The sequence below is a fragment of the Octodon degus genome, unplaced genomic scaffold (genome assembly GCF_000260255.1).
Source record: "Octodon degus isolate 3935 unplaced genomic scaffold, OctDeg1.0 scaffold00080, whole genome shotgun sequence".
Classification (NCBI taxonomy): Eukaryota; Metazoa; Chordata; class Mammalia; order Rodentia; family Octodontidae; genus Octodon; species Octodon degus.
Window position 1 is genome coordinate 1,872,566 of NW_004524656.1, and position 7,857 is coordinate 1,880,422.

A 7,857-nucleotide genomic window follows, 5' to 3' on the forward strand; every position below is an offset into this window, starting at 1 on the left:
TATTTTTAAAAATGTATTTAATGCAGGGTCTATAGGGTCTCACTCCTCAGATCAGACTTATGGTGATCCTCTTGTTTTCAGCCTCCCAAGCTCTGGGATTACAGGCATGAGCCACCATGCCCAGTCTCAATCAGGGTCTCAGCACACCCCAGGGGAAGGGCCCACACAGCTTGCAGGCACTTCAACAATTATTTAATCAGGAAGTTCCCTCCACTCAAATTCCTGGTATAGGGGCCAGGGAGATAGCTTAGTAGAATAAGCACTGGCCTTGCAAGCGCAAGGGCCTGAGTTCAATCCCTGGTTCCGCCAAAAAACAAACAAAACAAAACACACACACACACACAATATTATAATATTTAAGGGTGAGGATATAGCTCAGTGGCACAAGCACCTGCCTGGCAAGCACAAGGTCCTGAGTTCGATTCCCAGTAACAATAAAAAAGAAAACATTTAATCTATGCTAGTCACTGTTCTAGACAGCATTACTAAATAGGAGCTAAACATAGTAGCAACACTCTTAGGTCTGTACTACTATTCTAAGTCCCCCTTTTCCAGGGTGGAAACTGAGCCATGGTGAGGGTAATTAACTTGCCCAAAGTGACAAAGATAGTAAATTGTAGAGCTGGGATTTGGATCAATTTCTGGCTTGAGTTCCTACTTTTTTTTTTGGTCTTGTTGAGACAGGGTCTCACTATGCAGTTCAGGCTGGCCTGGAGCTCACTTGTTAGCCCAGGCTGGTCTCAAACTTGCAGTGATCCTCCTGCCTCAGCCTCCCAAATGCTGGGATTACAGAGGTGTGCCATCATGCCTGGCTTGAGTTCCTACTCCTAATTGTGTCTTCCAGGATGCTTTACCCATTCTAGGAGGATGACTGATTTCTATTCCAGTTTTTTTCCACTATGCTGAGGGGAGGGCAGACCCTTATTATGGACCAGCTTTACGTACAGTGAACTTTCCAACACTCGGATGCTGATTTCTATCCCATTTGTATGACCTTTCTGCTATCTGACTCCAGAAATTGTCTTTCTGTAGTTGAATGCTCTTGGGACTTTCACAGTCTGGCACCTAGTGGATCCTCAGTACACACTTAAATGAAGATTAAGTAGTAATATTGGAAGGAGCAATACCATATTTTATAAAACCTTTTTGATTTTATTTATGTATTTATTGGTTCTGAAGATCAAGCCCCCAGGGGTGCTTTACCACTGAACTACAACCTTATCCCTTTTTATTTTTAGACAGATTCTTTTTTTTGAGACAGGCTCTCACTATGCAACTCAGGCTGGGCTTGCGCTCCCTTTGTAGCCCTAGCTGGTCTCCAACTCACAACAGTCCTCTTAGCCTTCTAAGTACTGGGATTACAGGCTTGCACCACCATGCCTGGGCTCTGGAGAGACTCTTATGTTGACAAGGCAGGACTCAAACTCATGATCTTCTTGTGACAGGCTTCCCCAGTGGTTAGGGTTATAGTGGTGTGAAATTTTTAGGTTGGTTGGTTTGTATTTATTTATTTATCTATTTTAATGTATTTAGTACAGGGTGTACAGGGTCTTACTACACAGATCAAGCTCATAGTGATTCTCCTGTTATCAGCCTTCCAAGCACTGGGATTATAGGCATTTGGTTGAGACCACACCCAGTCTCAATCGCTGTATCACCGATGCTGGGAGGGCAGCACAACAGGATGGGGATCAAACCCTGGGCTGCTGGGCTCTGCCAAAGCAGGCGCTTTAGTCTTCTGAGATACCTGGCTGGTTGGTTTGTTTTTCGACAGGGTCTACCTATGTAGTTCACACTGGTCTTGAATTCTTGAACTCACTACATAGCCCAGGCTGGACTTAAACTCAAGGCAATCCTCCTGCCTCAGACTCTCAAATGCTGGGATTACACATGTATGCCACCACGCAGTCAGATGTTACTTTTAAAGGCATTGAAATGTCTTAATTGTAATACAATAAAATAAAGTGTAGTTAGTCATTTTTGTTTGTTTGTTTGTTTTTGTTTTTTGTGGAACCAGGGATTAAACTCAGGCCCTTGCGCTTGCCAGGGAAGCGCTTATTCCACTGAGCCATCTCCCCAGCCCTTGTTAGTCAGTATTAAGTCTACTGTTCAGGAGTGTTAAATATATTCACAACCTCATGCGACCCATTTCTGGATCTTTCTCATCTCATTTGGCCATTAAATAACACCCCATTTCTCCTTCCCTTAGTCCCTGGCAATTCCCATCCTATGTTCTATTTCCATGTGTTGGAATACTGTAGATACCTCACATGCTGTACAGTACCTTTTTTAAAAATTGTTATTTATTTATTTTTGTGTGTGTGTGTGACCAGCTCAGCCCACCAGGGGGCGGGGCTGGCTGGCATGTGGTGCTGGGGGATTGAACCGCAGTCCTTGTGCTTTGCTAAGCTTGTTCTAAGTAGGTGCTTTAGACCACTGAGCCATCTCACCAGCCCCAAGTACCTTTTTTTATAACAAATATTTTATATTCCTTTTTATGTATTTAGTGCAGGGCCTACAGGGCCTCACTACCTAGATCAGACTCATAGTGATTCTCCTATTTTCAGCCTCCCAAGAGCTGGGATTGCAGTGCCATCACGCCCAGTCTCAATCACCTCAGCTCGCTCCGGGTGGCGGGGCCAGGACAGCGTGCTAGGGATCAAACCCTGGCTGCTGCACTCTGCCTACACAGTGTGCATTAATCCACTGAGCTGTCTAGCCTGCCCTTATATTATTATTTCTTTTCTTTCTTTCTTTTTTTTTTTTTTTTAACCAGGGATTGAACTCAGGCCCAGCCAGGGAAGCACTTATTCCACTGAGCCATCTCCCTGGCCCCTTATATTCTTATTTCATTGCAAGAAATTTTTTTTGTGTGTGGTACCAGGAATTGAACTCAGGACCCTGTGCTTGCTGGGCAAGCACTTATTCTACTGAGCTATCTCCCTGGGCCCCTAAGAAAAATCTTATAAGGGAAAAAAACAAGCCTTTTAGAGAAAGGCCTGAACCATTTACGTTTATTTTGGCCTCTCAAGATACTAAGAAATGTCTAATCAAGATGGCAAAGCTTGCAGTATATTTCAACTTTGACATCTAGTGAAACAGTGCTTTTGCAAAATGCATTTTGTCTCAAACAAAACTTATTTAAAAAATTCTAAGACTGGGCATGGTGTCACATGCCTGTAATCCCAGAACTTGGGAGGCTGAAAATAGGATCACTACAAGGCTGATCTGTGTAGTGAGACTCTATAGATCCTGTACTAAATACATAAAAAAATTAGGAGGGCTGGGGAGCTACCTCAGTAGAGTAAGCGCTTGGTTGGCAAGTGCAAGGGCCTGAGTCCAATCCCTGGTTCCTCCAAAAAAATAAAATAAATGAATAATTCTGTTATAGGGTACTGTACCCTAAATAATTATGTCCTCTAAATTTTGTCAGTTTTTCTTTGAGGCTGAATGCATATTTAGTTTTGAGATAATGTCAAAAATCTATAGGTGAGGCTCTTCGGGAAGTTCGAGTGAAATGACCACTGCTTCCTTGCCAACCTCGTCATTGTGAAAGCTCCCGGAGCGGACATCCTTCCCATTTTGACAAGCCAAGAAAAGCGTTTCCCACCTGCAATGTTATTTAGGGATGTGCTCAAGACAGGAACTTGTGCTTTTTACCGCAAGCCTGACTACTCAGTGCACCCAGCACAGCAGAGCAGGCTGTCCACGATGGAGGTTGGATGTGGCATATCTACACAGTCTGTGGCTCTGAGTTCCCTGCCAACACAGGCGGAATACTAATATGGTGCCCTGGAGGTTGCCTCTTTGTTTGCCAAGCCTGCTGATCGAGGTGGGCTGCCTTCAAGGTGGCGAGGTGCCAGGCTCTGGGAGTGTTCAAGAAAAGGTTTGACTCCCATGATTTGAGTTGGCTGTAGTGGGAGCAAGAGGAAGTGGGGAGAAGGGAGTTATACTAATAATGTCCATCTTCCCTTCAGGTACCCCAAGCCCGGGGGCGGGCCCGTGGGCGTCTTTCTGCTGGGGGAGGGGGAGGGGCAGCCTGCGCCGCGCATTCATTTCTGCACCTTTTCATTTGTAGCAACCCGCCGCTGATGTCGGGCAGCCATAGCTTAATTTGAACAATTGCGCTCGGGTTTCCTGAGGAAAACAGTCCGGGCGCCTCAGCCACCCATCAGTATTCTCTTCAGTCCCGCGACAGCTGCTAGCTCCGGGCTGGCTCAACCTGCACTGACCCCATCTTCTCACACAGAGCAGAGGAGGATTTGGAAAAAATTAGTTATATTACTGACTCCCTGAAACACTCTGTTTACTTGTGATATGACAAATATTTCAGCCATTAGGATCTCCCTGTCTCTTATCATCTTAAATGCACTCACTTACATTCCAAATCACTACTTAATTTAAAAGCCTATTTGTTGAGATTCTGACAGGCCCAGGGAAAGGGAGAGACAGATACTCACTCTGCTCCGGCTGGAATAGAATCAGTCTTGGACCTTTGATTGAATCTTTCTCTCTGAGACTTATGCTCAGTCAGGTATGAGCTAAACCCCTCAGGAAGCGAGAGACTCATAAGCTGTGCTTTGCAGTGGCTGTGTGGCACGGCGACCTTGGGTGAATGGCTTTATGCCTGCGCATCCTCGTGTTCCCTAACCCTTGAGTACAGTGACGCATTCAGAGAACACTTACTGAAACCCTAATAGATGCCAGGGAGCACCCCAAATCCTGAGGATACAGAGCTGAGGCGGCTGTATACAACGTGTAGCCAACACTTATTAGGTCCCAGCTGTGCCACAGACTGTGCGTTCTTTCGCGGAATCCTGTGTTAGGCTACATTTTATTCTCATTTTACAAGAGAGGAGCCTGACCTGACTCTTTAATTCCAGTATTGACCACTGTGCAGTACTGTCTCCCTGTCTTAGTTACTTTTTCTCTTTGCTGAGACCATGCCTGACCCCCAAAGTGAAAGGAGGAGAGGCTTGTTTCGGCTCACAGTTTGCAGAGGTCCAGTCCATAGTCGGCTGGCGCCATGGCAGCAGCGGCCCGGCAGAGGGCGCTGCAGAGGAGGAACAGCGCACAGCAGGCAGGAAGCAGCAAAGGACTAGCGCACTAGCAGCTGCTTTCTGCCCCTTTTATAGTGTATCTAGGCTACCGGCTCAGGGCCGGTGCCAAACCAATCCGTGAGCTCATTTAGTAACCACACACCCTTAGTCAGAGCATCACGCACTCTAGATCCAGCTGCCTCTGATAAAGCCCCACCTATGCCTGTATGAGGCTTGGAGAGGACACCTCGACACTGCATAACTCTCCTCAAATAAAATTTCTCACAATGGATGTCTTAGTTACTCTTCTCTCCTTGCTTGGACAAATACCTGAGAGGTTTATTTAGCTCACAGTCACCGGAGGTTTCAAGACACTGGAGGAGAGGCTGGGGCGCTGCCGTGTCCAGGAATCTCTTCTCCAGAGCATCATCTCCCTTGGCACTGCCAATGCAAAAGGGAATGTCCACCCTGCTTCTGTTCTGTGGCTCCACAGGACATACATAGACTCCTTGAGATTTATCAATAATGTCATAAATCATCTTAGATTTGATGGAGCTGAGCTTCTCCATGCTTGCTGCCCTGCCATTGTTCTTAATCCACTCCAAGACCAGGCCCATGACATAGATGCTGAAACACGGAGGGGTGTTGGACAGTGAGCTGTTTGCAGCCTGCACTTTGTGCTCCAGGGCTGAGGGGCACTCCCTGAGGGCAAACCCCAGCAGGTCCTCTTGGATGATCACCACCAGGACCCCAGCACAGCTGACGTTCTTCTGGGCACCAGCAAAAATCACACCAAACTTGGAAACATCCACGGGCTTGGACAGGAAGTTGGAGGACATGTCACAGACCAGTACTGCTCCCTTGACATCAGGGATGAAGTCAAACTCCACACTGTGCACAGTCTCATTTACACAAAAATACACATAGGAGGCTTCTGGGTTGAGGGTCCAAGGGCCTGGATCTGGAATTTTGGTGTAACTTCCAAGATTAGGGTGGATGACATTCACAGTCCCAAACTTCTTAGCTTCTTCTGCAGCCTTAGCCGACCATGATCCTGTTACCACATAGTCTGCACACCTTCTGGCTTTCAGGCCAATCAGGTTTAAGGGGACAGCAGCGAACTGGCCACACCCACCACCTTGCATAAAAATCACTTTGTAGTTGTCTGGCACAGCTAACAATTCTTGCACCAGATTCTCTGTGTTCCCAATAATCTTGACAAAATCTGATGACCTGTGACTCATTTCAAGAATGCTAATACCAACTCCTTTGTAGTCTAATAATTCTTTTTGCAACTCCAGTAACACCGAGTGCTGTAGCTTGGCGGGGGCCGGGCCCGAAGTTGACCACTTGCTTCTGGGTATCCATGGCACAGTGGGGCAGGCAACAAGCAGGAGAAAGAGCAGTGTGTTGACAACCTGTGTCTCCCGGCGACAGCAGCAGCCCCTAGTACCAGTTCTTAAGGACTATTATATTTTTTCTGTATTTGAGGGAAGGGTCTACAGGGTGTTCAGGGTCTCACTACTCGATTGGACTTGTAGTGATCCACCTGTTTACAGTCTCCCAAGTGCTGGGATTACAGGCGCACGACCACTCCCAGTCTCAATCACTGGCTCAGCATGCCCTGGGGGCAGGTCAGGCATGGCAGGCCTGGGGATCCAATCCCTGGCCCGTGCGCCTGCCCGCAGGTGCCTTAATCCGCTGAGCTATTTGGCCAGCTGTTTAAGGATTATTAAACCTATGTTAATGCTGAAGCATAAGCATCGAGCAAAGAAAACTTTCCTTCTCTCTTGGTAAGGATATTAGTGCGTTTCCATTTGTACTCAGGATAGTATAGCTATAATAGTGTTAGGCCCAATTATACACATACCTCTGTATCTGGAGACTGGTTTAAAGAAGTATGTATAGTTGCCAAGTTGACAGGGGTGGATTGTAGGGGCCGATACATTGTATCAACTTGGTTAGATCGCCAGGCGGTGGATACATTGTGCCAGTTTGGGTGCACCTCCTGGCAGTCGCTACATTGTGTCGGTTTGTTTGCATGGCCTGGCGGTTCCCCACTCTGGGCTGTGAGGGCCCCATCCCAGAGCAACTCAGCACATAAAGGTGTTGAGGAAAAGTTTGGCATTCCACTTCCTCTTCCTAACTTCAGTCTTTTTTTTTTTTTTTTTTTAAAGTTTATTTACTTATTGTGTGTGTGTGTGTGTGTGTGTGTGTGTGTGGCCAGCTCAGCCCACCAGGGGGCGGGGCTGGCTGGCATGTGGTGCTGGGGGATTGAACTGCAGTCCCTGTGCTTTGCCAAGCTTGTTCCAAGTAGGTGCTTTAGACCACTGAGCCATCTCGCCAGCCCCAAAAAGACCCCATGTGTTTTTTTGGTGGAACCGGGGATTGAACTCAGGCCCTTGTGCTTACCAGGCAAGTGCTTATTCCGCTGAGCCATCTCCCTGGCCCCCTTCCTAACTTCAGTCTTCACAGTCAGCTTGGACTTTATCTCCTGGCTTCCCTCTTCAGCCTCCAGATTATATCCTTCAGCTTTCCATTGCAGATTCTTCAGTCTTCTATTGCAGACCTCACGGCCAACCATTAGAGACCCTTAGAGATGGAACACTACAGGGAGTATAAAACTTTGGGACTGAATCCTTCAGCCGGTGGCGTGCAGACACTCTCGGCTCACTTCCTCATCTGACTCTGTGACCGGCACATCTTGTGTTATACCTGTTTCTTGTATTTTATCTGTTTCTCTAGTACAACCCTGACCAAAACACCCTGTCACTGCCTCCCGGAATCCCTGGGTTTCAGGCACAGGCAGGCATGTGCT

At 47.1% G+C, this 7,857-nt stretch overlaps 1 pseudogene; it reads right to left on the bottom strand.

The window, feature by feature from the left end:
- Nucleotides 1-4,986: 4,986 nt before the first annotated feature.
- LOC101564733 lies at nucleotides 4,987-6,407 on the bottom strand (annotated as a pseudogene).
- Between the last annotated feature and the right edge of the window lie 1,450 nt (nucleotides 6,408-7,857).